The sequence below is a fragment of the Manis javanica genome, chromosome 10 (genome assembly GCF_040802235.1).
Source record: "Manis javanica isolate MJ-LG chromosome 10, MJ_LKY, whole genome shotgun sequence".
NCBI lineage: Eukaryota > Metazoa > Chordata > Mammalia > Pholidota > Manidae > Manis > Manis javanica.
Genome location: NC_133165.1, coordinates 56,679,714 through 56,695,893, shown reverse-complemented (window position 1 = coordinate 56,695,893; position 16,180 = coordinate 56,679,714). Strand labels below are relative to the sequence as shown.

Genomic DNA, 16,180 nt, shown 5'->3' with positions numbered 1-16,180 from the left:
CTATTAAGAAAGGAGTTGCTAAGGAAATTAATGTACAAATAAAAATTGCTAGGGTATTAGTTAGCCAACTTAAAATTTTTTACTTGCAAATAATTGCTACTAAAATACTAAGTAAAACTAGCTCAGACATTCCTTAGAATCAAAATGTATGAAACAACCACTATATTGCTTAAATCTATTAGATAATTGTTCCATCCTGTTTATTTTGGCTGTGAAAGACTCATTTAGGGAGTCAGAAAAGCTTAACAGGCAGGATACTGGACAAAGATTTATACACCCTTCTCAATGGCTGGCAATCTAATTCACTAGTTTTATTTTTAATAAATATCGAACCACACAACTAAAATATGACTCAATTTCTCTCCATTATAATTTAAAATGTATTTTGGGGCATTCACATTATTCTTGTCTGCAAATAACACCACAAAAAAATATTCCCATGTCTATATCATCAAACATAAACAGGATTCCTTAATAAGATCTAGTATCTTGTCTAGCTTAGATATTTACTTTGCCCTAACAGCAATCATCAAAAAAAACAAAAAAAAAACAAAAAAACAAAACTGATTTAAACCCAGTAGTGTATGTAATTCTGAAAAGAACTGGGATATAGTCCAAATCAATAGTCCAAACAAAACATCACAAAATGCTATGGCAGCAAGTGTCAGACAATCATGAATGTCTAGATTTAGGTGCATTTAAAAACCACAGATATTTATTTTCTTCTCCAAGAAATTTCTTACTTAAAATGTAAGGCACTTCTCGGTGGGAATGTAAGCTAGTTCAACCTCTGTGGAAAGCAATATGGAGGCTCCTCAAAAAACTAAAAATAGAAATTCCATTTGACCCGGGAATCCCACTCCTTGGAATTTACCCAAAGAATACAACTTCTCAGATTCAAAAAGACATATGCACCCCTATGTTTACCACAGCACTTTTTATAATAGCCAAGATACAGAAGCAACCTAAGTGTCTGTCAGTAGATGAATGCATAAAGAAGATGTGGTACATATACACAATGGAATATTATTCAGCAGTAAGAAAGAAACAGATTCTACCATTTGCAACCACATGGATGGAGCTGGAGGGCATTATGCTCAGTGAAAAACGCCAGGCGGAGAAAGACAAATGCCAAATGATTTCCCTCATTTGTGGAGTATAACAATGAAGCAAAACTGAAGGAACAAAATAGCAGCAGACTCAGAGACTCCAAGAATGAACTATTGGTTACCAAAGAGGAGGGCTGTGGAAGGACGGGTGGGGAGAGAGGGAGAAGGGGATTGAGGCGTATTATGTTTAGTTCACATGGTGTGAAGGATCATGGGGAGAACAGTGTAGCACAGAGTAGGCACATAGTGGATCTGTGGCTTCTTACTACACTGACAGACAGTGACTGCATTGGGGTATGGGTGGGGCCTTGACAATATGGGTAAATGTAGTAACCACATTATTTTTATAATTAAAAAATTTTTTTTATTTTGTTATCATTAATCTACAATTACATGAAGAACATTATGTTTACTAGGCTCTCCCCTTCACCAAGTCCCCCCCAACAAACTCCATTACAGTCACTGTCCATCAGCGTAGTAAGATGTTGTAGAATCACTACTTGTCTTCTCTGTGTTGCACAGCCCTCCCCTTTCCCCTACCCCCCCCATTATACATGCTGACCATAAGGCCCCTTTCTTCTTCCCCGCCCTTATCCCTCTCTACCCTCCCATTCTCCCCAGTCCCTTTCCCTTTGGTAACTGTTAGTCCCTTCTTGGGTTCTGTGATTCTGCTGCTATTTTGTTCCTTCGGTTTTACTTTGTTCTTATATTCCACATATGAGTGAAATCATTTGGTATTTGTCTTTCTCCACTTGGCTTATTTCACTGAGCATAATACCCTCTAGCTCCGTCCATGTTGTTGCAAATGGTAGGATTGGTTTTCTTCTTATGGCTGAATAATATTCCATTGTGTATATGTACCACATCTTCTTTATCCATTCATCTACTGATGGACACTTAGGTTGCTTCCATTTCTTGGCTATTGTAAATACTGCTGCGATAAACATAGGGGTGCATCTGTCTTTTTCAAACTGGGCTGCTGCATTCTTAGGGTAAATTCCTAGAAGTGGAATTCCTGGGTCAAATGGTAAGTCTATTTTGAGCATTTTGAGGAACCTCCATGCTGCTTTCCACAATGATTGAACTAATTTACATTAGCACCAGCAGTGTAGGAGGGTTCCCCTTTCTCCATAACCTCGCCAGCATTTGTTGTTGTTTGTCTTTTGGATGGTAGCCATCCTTACTGGTGTGAGGTGATATCTCATTGTGGTTTTAATTTGCATAACCACATTGTTTTTCATGTGAAACCTTCATTAGAGTGTATATCAATCATATCTTAATAAAAAGAAGTAAAAAAAAAAATTTAAGGCACTTCTCATTTACATTTTACTTCTATCTTAACAATGACAATATACACTAACCATTAATTCTTCCAAAAATTATTCTGAGTGTCTGCTATATACATGACATATCATCTTATCAGTTGATGAATGTAAGCTGGTGAATCAGACACACCTGATCCCAGCCTCAACAGTGTTAACTTGGAGAGAAAAGGTAAACGCCACATGGAAGGCAACCTATATTACAGGAAGATCTATTTTATATTTAGGAAAAAAGAGACTGATTTTATCTGGCTTTTTAATAGATCAAAGAACAGTTGGTCAAAGACAAAGATGGTGTGTTTAGTGAGACCTTCCTCAAGTAACTCCTATTCCAGAGAAATAAAATCTAAAACAAACAAAAAATCAGAGCTCACATTCATATCAGAAACTGGCAAAGTCCTTTGGACAGGTGAGACTCACATCAATATCCGCAGATTTACATGTGAATGCATATTTACATAATTCACACAACTCAGTATTTACACTATCACCCAAGGTTGTAAATCATATTCTGTATGTTATTCTGCAACAGCTATCCATGTTTTAAAGCTTCTTCCAGCTCCATTATAAATGAATAAAAATTAAAGGTAACAGAGGGAAACTGTCATTATCCAAAACAATCAGTGGCCAATAATTTGAAAATATTATAATGAGTTAATCAGGGCAACAGACCTAAACACAAAGAACTCAACATATTTTAACATTTATTTGCATTACATTTAAAGTCCAAAAGACTATCTCACTTATGTGTAATAAGAATCACAGGCACTTTCTCAATAAGGAAGTTCTTCATGTAAGTAAGAATATCAAATATCAAACACAAAAGGTTTAGTTCAGTGAAAAACTTTGCTATGTCAAAAAGATACCATTTTTTCTCCTATTGGATTGGCAAAGATTAAAAAGATTAACAAAACCCAATGTGGGCAGGGGTATGGAAAACGGGACTCTCAGGAACTTTGGGGTGGGTATTGGTAATCATGAGAGAGCGGTTTAGCCACTGTATCAACATTTAAAATGTGTATCATCTTTGATCCAGCATCTTTGATACATCTAAGAAGACAAATGGATATACAAAGATGCAGCTATAGGGTTGATCAATACACCACTATCCCCTGGAAACAATCCAAATGGCTGTCAAAGGAATGACAAAATCAAGCAGGGTGCCTCTCAACAATGGAATATTACAAGAAAATACAAAAACTTTCATTTAAGAAAGATGTATTGCTAAGGAAAATCCATCTCTTTTTCCTAGACATAAAGTACATCTTCTAATAATATCGACTGTCTTTCATGTGGGTGCTTCTCTTGTCACTCCAAGTTGACATCGTTGAGGCTGGGGCTCGGTGTGTAAAATTCACCAGCTTATATCCAAGAACTAATATGATACCTGATATGTACATGGCAGATCCTCAAAACTGTTTTTGGAGGAATGAATGATCGGTGTATATTGTCATAGTTCGTGGTTTTTAGTCAGTAAAATGACCATGTATGATTATGCACGTCTTTTACAATTCTCGTGCAGTTAATATATAAAACATACTGTTGTATTAAAAAAAGACCACCGTGTAATGTGTGAGCCAGTTTATTTAAAGATTTGTACACAAATACTTCTATACCCATAGATTAGTCTCTAAAAGCATATTCACCAAAATATTAATAACAATCACTTCTGGGTGGCTTGAGTTAGGTATTTACTTTTGTCCTTATATTGTTTTTATACCGATGCAAGTTTTTTCTCATGATAGAAAAACACAGAAATTTTCATTTAAGGAGACAGTATTGTTTGTTATCTTACCAAAAGGCTTCAAATCCCTTCAACTCCTACTTTAAAAACAAAGTTTTCATTGAAAGGTGCAAGTATTTATAACCATTAAACAGTTTATGGGTTCCCACTTGCTGGATACCTTTCTCAGTGCCATGCTTTAAACAATGAGATAATGAGAATCTAACAATTAGATTCAGAGAAGTAAGGGAAAGACAAATAACCTTACTGAAACAACCTATGTTCCTGGCATCCACCTTAAGAACCCCAGGTTCTATGAACTTAAACACTCATAAAACAATAGCCCTCTTACATCTTAAGAAAGCAGGCTTTGGAAAGGAATTTTTAAAATAATGAGAGAAGTTTCTATTTAAAAAAAAATAATGAGTCATAAAAAAACTTACCTTAGTAAAAATATTTAATTATTTTCCTGTCTTACATTCTTTTTCTTAGCACCTTTATTGTGAACCTGGGTGAGGGGGGAAAAAGTAAAAATTACTTCTTACTGAACATTTTTCCAGGAGGGGTGATCAAAGTCTCCAGGGGAACATGAAGCATAAGATAGATTGGGAAGGACAAAACAGAAGTTACTAAAATGGGATGACTGGGAAGGAAAATGGGAAGTTGCAAGTGTAATTACATAACTTGTCCTAAATTGTTAAAAAAAAACCTTGTAATGCCTGTATTTAACAAACGGGGTTATAGCACTAGCAGGTTAAGAGCTGGGTTGCTAGACTCAGATCATCTGATTTGAATCCCAGCTCTACCACTTCCTAGGCTGTGTGATCTTCAGCAAGTCCCTAAAAATGCATGTGCCTTGGTTTCCCCTTATGTATGATAGTACCCAGCTCATAGAATTGCTGGGAATTAACCATATGAGAAAATCCACATCACGGACTCGAAAATGGTTCCTGGAACATAACAAATGTTCAATACATGTTTTTATTATTATTGTATGCTCTTATGTATTTGTCCCTTACTTCCTCTACCACCAATTATTATTATTATTATTATTACTGAGGAATGTCATAATTCTTGTCTTCAAGGGGCTTTCTTTCTCTTAGGCAAAAATGTATAAGGGATTTTGCAAAATTTAGAGCCTGTTAAAAACTACTTATAACTTCAGGGTGCATCAATTTCTGTACTTATTCAGAAATCAACAGCCTTTGCACATACAAAGTAACTTAGAAAGGATGAAAAGAAGACCTCACATAAGCAACAAAATGATCAAATATGTAACATAAATTTAACAAGTGGGGAAAAACTGTAAAATGTTTCAGAAGGATTCAAAAATAAAACCAAAGAAATGAAAAAATACACAATGTTCTTTGATAGGAAAATTTAGTATCAGAAAGATATCAATTCTCACTGGGTTTATAAGTTTAACATGATCTCAAATTTTTTTTAAGTGTTTTTTTCTGGAACTAGACAAAATGATTCTAAAGTTCACATGGAAAAATAAACAAGCAAGAACAGCCAGGAAAATAAAGGGCAATGGGGGAAACTAGTTTTACAAGATTCAAAACATTTTACAAAACCAGTAATGTATACTGGTACATGAATAGAAAGACTAATGGAATAGAAGTCCATAGAGGTACCCCAATGATACCTGGAAGTTCAGAATACAGTAAAAGTATACTGTATTCCAGAACAAATGGGTAGAGATAACTGGTAGCCATATGGGAAAAGGCAACATTGAATCTAAACACCACCTCTGAACAACAGAATAAATTCTAAATGGACCAAAGATTTAAATGTAAAAGTGAAACCATAAACATACTAAAAGAAAACATGGGCAAATTCCAAATTTTTGGAGGCCTTTCTGTGACTCAAAATCCAGACACCATAAAAGATTAACATTAACTAAAATTTAAAGAAAAAACTTTCAAGCCTTTTCTATACCAAAATACCTGAAACTAAATAAATATGACAAACTGGAGAAATCTGCAACTTATATCACAAAGGGCTAATATATAATTTATAAATTCCTTGAAATTGATAAGAAAAAGACAATCCACAGAAAAACTGCAAAGAATATGAACACAGAGTTCCCAAACAGAAATAGCTTGAAGCATAAGAAAAGATGCTCAGCCTCATTCATAACCAGATAATGCTCATTCATAAAGTAAATACATAATTCATAATCAGAGTTATGATTACTGAGTTATTATTTTTCACCTACCAGACTGATACAAATCCAAAGGTTGCTAAACACAGTCTGTTGGAGAGGCTATGGAGAAACAGGTACTCTAAATGCATTACTTGCAGGAGTTCAAAATGGTACAATTCTGGGGAAAGCATTTATAGAACTATAAATGCGCTGCTCACTAATTCAGCAATCTTACTTTGGGAAAGATATCCCACAGATACACCTCACACATAAGAAATAACATGTGTACAAGCTTCTTGACTGCAACACTGTGATTGTAAGAGATGGGAAAAAAATTCAAATATTCATCAGTGGGGGCTAGTTTAACAAACTATGGTACACAGGTTACCATATGTAGATATGGCATAGAATGGAATGTTCTGAAGCTGTTAAATAAAGAAATGTTCTCTATACACCAATATGGAAATATCTCAAAGGTATATTAACAGAAAAAAGCAAGTGGCAGAATATTTTACATAGTATGCTACATTTAAAATAAAAAGGAATAAATATATGTGTGTATATATACACACATATAGATAGATATATATATATAAGTATGTTGGTATTCACTTCTATCTACACAAAGAAACAACAATTTGAAAAAGACAGATGCACCCCTATGTTTATCGCAGCACTATTTACAATAGCCAAGAAATGGAAGCAACCTAAGTGTCCATCTGTAGATGAATGGATAAAGAAGATGTGGTACATATACACAATGGAATATTATTCAGCCATAAGAAGAAAACAAACCCATTTGCAACAACATGGATAGAGGTAGAGGGTATTATGCTCAGTGAAATAAGCCAGGCAGAGAAAGACAAGTACCAAATGATTTCACTCATATGTGGAATATTAGAACAAAGGAAAAACTGAAGGAACAAAACAGCAGCAGAATCACAGAACCCAAGAAAGGACTAACAGTTACCAAAGGGAAAGGGACTGGGGAGGATGGGTGGGAAGGGAGGGAGAAGGGGGGAGAAGAAAGGGGGCCTTATGATTAGCATGTATAATGTCGGGGGGGGGGCTTGGAGAGGACTGTGCAACACAAAGACAAGTAGTGATTTTACAGCATCTTATTACGCTGATGGACAGTGACTAATGGGGTATGTGGGGGGGACTTGGTAAAGGTGGGAGTCTAGTAAACATAATGTTCCTCATGTAACTGTAGATTAATGATACAAAAAAAAGAATAAATGAAGAAGTTACTGAACTTGGTTGATTCAAAGTAAAAAGGATTCTAGCTTACTCACATGAATCATGATGGCTGATATCAACAAGACAGGAAATAATAAGTGTGGGGAGGATGTGAAATGGGAACCCTCCTACCCTGTTGGTGGGAATGTAAATTGGTGCAGCTATTGTAGAAAGCAGTATGGAGGTTTCTCAAAAAATGAAAAACAGAAATATTGTACAAACCAGTAGGGTATTTACCTGAAGAAAACAAAATCACTATTTCAAAAATATATGCACCCCTATGTTTACTGGCACATTATTTACAATAGCCAAGATATGGAAGCAAACTTAAGTGTCCATCGATAGACGAATGGATAAAATAAACATGGTACATATTCACAATGCAATATTATTCACCCATAAAAAAGAACGAAATCTTGCCATTTGAAAAATATGGATGGACCTAGGGAATATTATGCTTTCACTTATATATGGTTTCACTTATATGTGTAATCCAAACAAAACAAAACAAACAAGCAAAGAGGACATAGACTCATAAATAAAGAGAACAGACTGGTTGCCATTGGGGAGGGAAGTGGGGTAATGCATGAAAGAGGGGAAGGGGGAAAAGTGGTGAGAATGCTTGGTATCTTCATCTGGGTGCTGGTTACGTGAGTGTGTACACATGTCAAAATGCATCCAGCTGTACACTAAGATCTGTGCATTTTATGGTATATATCTCAATTTAAAAAAGGTAAAAAGGATTCCATGTTGACTCAGTGTATTAGTTTTCTACACCACGTAGCAAGTTACCACAAACTTGGTAGTCTAAATAATGCTTGCTCATTATCTCACAATTGGTGTGGGTCTGGTGTCAGGGCATGGGCTAGCTGCTGGGTGCTTTGCTTAGGCCCCCACAGGAGGCAATAAAAAAAAAAACAGACATCTATAGGAAACAAAGAAGTTATCTATCAAGGAGGGGACAGGTTAGGCCACAACAGATTTGGAAATTAGTCTCCTCACAGTATATGCCATTTTAATTTTTTAACCATATGAACATTTTATCTACACAAAAAGAATTTTAAAGTGTTAAAAGTGTAACTCACAGAAGAGAAAGAGAACTGCCTGCCTATAAACCAGAATAAAAATCCAAGTACTAAAAAAGCAAAGTTTTTTTTCTGAAATTAGATGATGACAAGCAGTTTTAGCATGGCCATCACTAAAAAATAAAAGGCAATATAATTTTTTCTTCAAACAAGCTAAAGCATATGATTATAATAATCTATAAAAAGCTATTTGGAGGGGTGACGAATCAGGAGAGAGAACAGGAAAGTGTAATCTTTAATGACTCTCAGTGGTCCTGGCTCAGCAGCATCAGCATCACCTGAGAACCTGTTACAAACCAAGTTCTCAGGCCCCAGCCCAGACCTACTGAACCAGAAGCCCAAGGAGTAGTAGGCAGCAATTCCTGTAATATACAGTCAAGTGTGAGAACCACAAATCTGGTCCAGTGCCTCCCACACATTCATGTGCATCACTTGGAAGGGGATCTTGTTAAAATGCAGGTTCTGGTTCAGGAGGTCTGGGTGGGTCCCAGGGTCTGCATTTCAAACAAGCTCAAGAACACTGCTGATGGGGTTCGGGGACCACACTTTGAGAAGAAAAGCTGAAGTCCACCTGGGGAAGAAGGTACTGCAAAGAGTCTTCATGTGACTGGGTTTCCTATGAAACCTGCCTTCATTGCCAGATGGAAGAAGTCCTTACACAGGGTTCCTGGCAAGATACGATGTAGCCTCCTATATAAATTCTGTACTTAGTAGATAGTAAATATATTTTCAAACATATTTCTTATTAAAATAACAGCTATGAATTGCTGAAAACTAATTTAGGAATGTCCCATTTGAGAAAACTGGTTTGTAGGTGGACCTATGAGCCTTCCAGAATGGAAAAAAACAAAAACCATATCCATACATCTCCCTGGTTATCCCTGTATGATTAACTTTACCTCAAACACATTAACCACACCATCCGTTCTCCATGACAAATCACCAACCAGACAGTTTCCTTCTAAACATCTTCAAAAAATGGTTCATATATTTACAAACGCTGATTCTTTGTTTTACATGTGGGTTGGGGAGAGAATTTTTACAGGAATCCTCAAAGTAAAGAATTCTAGTTTAGGCTGAAGATCTGGAAATGTGTATCTTCATTTGCAAGTCATCCTCTGGATAAAGTTCTTGGTGTTAAACATTAATCACTGTGCTGAAATTTCCACATATTCCCTTTTTCATTGAATCTACGATGCCTTCAATTTGTGCACACACTATTATTTTGTGTACAAAGAAAAATCGCCAGTTAAACCTTGACATGCCAATTTTAAGATACCATTCCATCTTAGCTGTGCATCTTTAAAAAAAATGATGAAATAGCTTAATTATAAATCCAGAGACACGTGAATAGTAAACTAGTCATTTTCATCCATACATAAAGGCATGGATTTTTGCCCCTTCCGCAATGTATCTCCCCACGCCTAAAAAGGGGAATGGTTTCAATATCTATGCAACTCATGTTATTTGTTTTTTTGTACAAACTAACACATTTTTTAAAAGCCCAAGTAGTTTTACCTTGGAACATGATAGTGCTTGCTCAGAGTAAAAAAAATTAATTACTCTCAATATGGATAATTTTTTCAACCCAAAAATATTCAATATATCTATTGCTAGACAATTTAAAATATATCCTTCTATTTTGGTAACAGCCTTTACTTGCAAGTTTGTTTCCATAGCACCTTTCAAAAGTTAACAAGCAATGAACAACAAACAAATATTTTAGGACAAGAAACAATTCATCCATTCAACAAGAAAAATAAACTGGCTTTGCAGATTTAACAAGAGTTAAAGGAATTTATAAGATTACACTGTAACTATAGAATAGTCTGAGTTGAAAGTTGCTTATTCAATTTGCATTTTCCTCTCTGCTCTAAGACTAACAGTTTCAAATGAAAGACAACTCCTAACCATCACACCAGGACTGAGGACATGTGATCATAGGTCATTTTAATTACTCCTTTGTATATTAGAGAATTTCCTAAATTAGATATTAGTAAGTAGGAAAGAAGGTTATATTTTAAAGTAGTTACGCTAATTTGTATTTTATTTAACTCGGACCTTTTTAGTTATTCTTCACATTATTGCTGTCACTTCCTAATTCCATTCTAACCTCAGACTGCTCACTGATTCAAGCACTTAGTTGTCAACATTCCTAACAAGAATTTCAATGAAAGAAAGCAAATTTTTTAGATAGAGGGACATAGGTTCTAACTTTGTCTCCCACCTAAGAGTCCAGAATAATCAGTAAAAGTGGCACTAACCAAGAGCCTGCCTTTTTGGTATGTCAGACACTTTAGAAGGAATTGGGGGGAAAAATATTTCCCAATAGAAATTGTTTAAGTGTCAGTTAAATTCTGCCTCCTTTCCCATTATACCTGAGTAGAGCAGACAATGGAGGTTGTTCTTTGCAGTAGACCTCAAGGCAGGTGGTACTGTCCCCTAAGAGACACGTTTAGTTACCAAAGTGACTGGGGGACATTACTGGCATTTAGCGTTTGGGGGGCCAGGATGCTTGGCTTCATACCAAGTTTGGGACAGACACATTAACGGAGATTCATCCTGGCCCTGAGAGCATTTTAAATGTCCAGCCAGATTAATCCTATAAACTGCATTACTTTGGAACATAATACTGAAAAGTTCTTGTAAGAAATTACAGAAAAACCCTAGTAATTTAGGAGAAAGTAGCAAAGGTGAGGCAGGTTGAGATAAAATACTAATGCCTGAAAAATTAGTGACCACTTCCCCACATCGTGCATTAACATCTAACTGCAATGTCATAACACTGAGCATATCTAAACCAGTGAGATGGGTGCTGAATCTAAACATTTCAATCTAGCTAATATTTTACTCATTATCAACAATAATGAGGAGGAGGAATCCAGCACTGTGCCTTCAAGTGCCTCAAAGCCTGTGGTACAAACACGCAATAAAATGTAATTTGAAAATATGACATCCATGGAGGGGTTATATTAATATTTATGTGTTGGTTAAGACAGTCTTGTAATTTATCTTAGCATGTTATCCCTAATTCAATCTAAGCTGTTTCTCTCTTGATCATCATAAGTAAGTTATCCAACACAGGTGTTTCTGCTCCCTCCTCTCCTAAAGTCCATCTATATCTCTGCTCTTTCGTTTTCTTGTTTGAAATAGCTCATTTTTTTCTACTGCTCTTCAATGAATCCAAACATATTCATTACAAGCAGGCATATATGCACGCCAGTGCATGCCCTCTCCTAGCACACTAGTAATGGCAATGAGTGTTAACACATTTTGTTCTCCTTTTATTTATCCCTTACATTTAAATTGGAGCATGATACTGATTTTCGACTACATGTGTAGGAAGGTTATAGTGTTGATGAATTTCATTTCAGGGCAGGAAAGTGGGCTTTACGAATGTCTGCTGCAGAGGAGACGGACCTTAGTTCTGATAAGGTTGAGCACCACTGCTCCAAGAGTGGAATCACGTGTTTAACAAAACTCCAAAGTTTCCTTTGCCCAAGCTAGGGCCGGAGCTAGGGACGTTTCACGTCCACTGGCCTGACACTCCACACGCCCAACACACACCCGCGGCCCTAGAACCACTTCTGGTCTCATGCAGGGCCTTGACCATTTCGGGGTGAGGGACCCTTCTGGGCATAGGACAAAAGCCAAGGACCCTCTCTCAAGAAACCCATTTTACACGCTGCATCAATTTCAAGGGGGGCTCCGGTCACACCCTCTGCAGCCCAATGGGAACTCCCGCCAGGAACAGAGGTCGAGCCCTAAATCCCTGCGAGTGGGGGTGGGGAGTGGGCGCTGGAGCCAGTGCGCCTGCGTTCGGACCCCGGGTCCCCGCTTCCCAGCGGCGCGCCTTTGACCAGGGCGCTTCACCTCTGCCTGCAGCCGCGGGGCAGCGCCGCGCAAGTTAAGTGCCTGGCTCATTGCAAAGGCTCACGAACTCGTGCTGCCCTGATGGGCAGCGCGGCGTCCTCGGCGCGGAGTTCGCCGCCGGAGGAAACCAAGGAGGGCCAGGGGTCGCACCGGAGAGCGGGGACCAGCGGCGAGGGGGACGGGCCCCGGCGGCCCGCAGCCCCGGCCCGGCCGCCCCGCCCCGCCCGCGCGGGTCCCGGGACGGAGGGGACGCTGCGGCTCCGCTGCAGCTGGGGCAGGGCTGCGGCGACCGCCCAGGACGCCGGCCCGCTCCTCGGCCCGGCCCTGCGTCTCTGCCGCCCTCACCCCTCCTCGGCCCCATCGGCCGCCACCGCCCGCCGGAGCTCACCTCCCCGGCCGCCGCCGCCGCCGCCGCCGCCGCCGCCGCACGCGCGATCTCGCGAGACTTCGCTGCCCTCGGCGCTCCCCCGCCTTCCCCGCGGCGCCACGCGCGCGGACCCCAGCCAGAAACTGGTTCGGCTCGCTCCCAGGAAGCCGACCCCGGCCTCGGGGTCAAGCCCAGCCGAGCTCACGACGCCGCGTCCCGTTCCCTGCATCCATGCAGCCCACCCCGTGACAGTGAAGAGTTAAAAGCCAGGTGCGAGGCGGCCGCCTCCCTCTTACCTGGCCGGCCCGTGCGCGTGCGCATGCGCGAGCCCGGGCCCTGGACCTGTGAGCCTCTGCAGAGGCTCGGGTCCCCGTGACGCTAATCCTACTAGCAGCCAGCCTGGGACTGCTTACTGTGTGCCGAGTACTTTCACAACTCCACTTCGGGCCTCAGGACTACTCCAAGAAGTGGGTGTTAACCATCTTCCCCATTCCAGGGAGGAAAAAACGCAGGTTTAAGTGACTAGCTCCAGGTCACACAGTTGTCTGACGCCCAACCCAAAGCCCCGTTTTTCCACCTCCATGACGACCCCCAGGCCCTGGCCTGGTCCCTCGTTCCGGTGAGGATGTCATGTCTCAGCCGGTCTTTTCTTCCCTCCCAGGGTTCACCAAGGTGAGGGGTGGCGCTGCTAGGAGTTCAGCTGCTTCACAGTCTCCAGTCGCTCTCGTTTTATGGAGCTTCTCCGTCATTACAGGAACTTCCTAAGGCCTCCCCCTGTGCCGGATCCTGTACAGGGCCCTGAAAACTGACTATTTCTATTCTGTCTTCTCTTTACACTCGTGTCATTCGATGATACTAAAGTGGGCCACAGGACATAAAAACCAGATGCACATAACACGAGGAGCACAGGTTAAGGTGTGACCCTTCCTAGGGGTAAAAATCTTAGCGTTATATAATCTGAAGAAGAGGGCTAGCATTCACTGAGGGCATTTCAAGGTCATTACCAATATCCTTCCAAGTTAAATCATAGGAAAATGGAGATTCAAGGAAATAAAGAAACTGGCCTAAGGTTCCATAGTGAGATAGAACTTAGGTCTGAGTCCAGAGCCTAGTACTACTTTGCACTAAAGTCCCATGAACTGACACGAACTGGTTCATCTGCACCGACAAGCTGCTGTAAAATCAAGGGCCTTGGAGGTTGGAGCTCTTCCTTCATCAGGGTCTATATCAGCTTGCTCAGCTCACCTGACAGCCACATCAGGGTCGCAAAGTCACTGCCCTGCCCACTCCCTCCAGAAACAATGCCACCCTCTACAGGCCAGAGATCATGGTGTCTCTCCAAGTGCCAATGGCACCCAGTCCACCTGACGGAGGAAGTGAGGGAGTAAGGGAAGTTCTGCCCCATCGGCAGCTACAAGCCAAGCACTCCTCCAGGGCAAGCAGTCGGAGAACTCATTCAGTCCCCCCAACAATCCCACAATGGAAGGTACGGTTGTCCTCATTTTACAGATAAGGAAATCAAGGGGCTAAAAGGGGAGTGAACCTGCCTGAGGGCAGTTGGTAAGTGGAAGGGCTAGGGTTCCACCCCAGGTTGGTCTGTCCCTAAACCCACAAACTTTGGCCTCAGTGATGAACAGATGTCTTCCCTGCCCCCAAAGCCTGTGTCTTCATGAAACCAAAACTGAGAAATCCCCTGAGGACAGGACTCCAGTCTAAAATACTGTATGTTCTCCTCAGGGTGGACTGTGCCTCAATATTCTCATCTAAAATAAGAATATAAATAGGAGATTGGGAGGATTAGCCAAGTTAATATATGTGAAATATGTTGAAAAGCGCCTTGCAACAGATTACACTTTTAGGAAATTATAGCTATTATTACCATGGGTGGGATGTCTGTGATACTTTCTTTTTTCTCCATCTCCCAATATAAACTCCAAGTTAAGTTGGAGGATGTGACCTTATCTGCTCAAACACAGGAATAAAATTAGTTCTAGCACACTGGAAACAAATGTTCCTTAATGGACAAAATTACCCCCACACTTCCTCCTGATGGAAAGAGACCTGACTCTCCTGAAGCTCAGATGCCTTCCCTCTCCCCAGTTTCCTGGGAGACTGGCAGCCAGTTTTATAAAAAGTCTCCCCTTCACTGGGAAAGCCACTCAAATATTTTAAAGTTATTTGGCAAAAGCAAAAAAGGGGAAAAAAATAACTATGCTGAAACTTCTTAAGAGAATTTTGGTGAGGTTGGGGATTAATATAGCCATAGTGACATCATGACTGGGGAGAAAGTTTTTACAGGAACTGAAGTTTCCACTACCCTCAGGCCATGGTCCCCCAAAGTAAGGTTTCTCCCCTGACCCAAGTCATGCTTCATGTTTCCCTCATGGGCAATGGCTTACCATGGAAGTGATCCTCACGGGGGATGAGGTGGGCATAGCAAGATCCATAGAGGGCAATAGATTTTGACAAACAAAAAACAAAAGACTGGGGAGATTCTAATATGCACACCTCTAAGGTATAGTTTCCACAAAGTGCTATTAAAATGTCTTTTGATCCGAGAGGAATCTTAGAAATGCCTACAGTGGGATTTGTTTAATGCCTATTCATTCAATAAAAACTTATTAAACACCTAAGTGCCAGTTAGTGTGTTAGTAGCTGTGAGCAAGACAGACACAGTCCATGTTCTCATCACGTTTATGGCCTAGAGGGAGAGAGGTATTAATTAAATAACTGAACCAATAAATGTTGAAATGTTATGTGATAAAAACAGTGAAAAAGAACAGTAAATGGCCAAAAAATAAAAAGAGAAAAAAAGAGCTGGATGAAAGGGCAGGCAAGGATTGCTTGAACTCAGTTCGGAAGGATGCATTAGAGTGAGCCAGGCAAGGAGGGGAGGGGAAGAGCATTCCAGAGATAGGGACAGCATAGATCCACAAAGTCGGTAAGTGCCGGTGGCTGGAAAGGCAGGGTGCACCAGGGCCTTACAAGGCATCTCAGCCATGTAACACCCTGAGCACATGAGGACAGTGAAGAAGAGAGAACTTACCTGGATGCAGAAGTGTGTCAGGAGCTATGCCACTGGTCCCTCCATACCCCTCCCGCTCCACTGGTCAATCCAAGCTCACTGTGGAATGCGACCACCTCTCCCCAACCAGCGCTTGCTCATGGATGAGCAGGCTGTAGTGATACAGATGTCATATATCTAGCTGATCTGTATTTGAGGGCATTTCACATTATACATCCTAGCCCCCCAGAGTAGAAATCAGGATACAAGCCTGCTGCCTCCTTTGCCCCTAGGAAAAGGAATAAATAG

General features: G+C 40.3%; 1 protein-coding gene across 7 annotated transcripts in view; it reads right to left on the bottom strand.

Annotated features, from left to right (window-relative positions):
• Positions 1-16,180, bottom strand: part of MRTFB (myocardin related transcription factor B) — a 276,493-nt gene that overhangs the window by 186,403 nt on the left and 73,910 nt on the right. Inside the window, exons 1-2 of one of the 7 annotated variants that reach the window (XM_073215546.1) lie at positions 13,164-13,186; positions 4,598-4,662 (exon numbers count right to left, since the gene is read on the bottom strand). The exons of 1 other annotated variant lie outside the window; for it this stretch is intronic. The gene's annotated coding sequence lies outside the window, so the exon portion shown is untranslated. Of the gene's footprint in view, positions 1-4,597; positions 4,663-12,888; positions 13,100-13,163; positions 13,187-16,180 lie in introns of those variants that run through there. 5 more of the 7 variants (XM_036992062.2, XM_036992066.2, XM_036992064.2 and 2 more) reach the window with 5 other exon arrangements.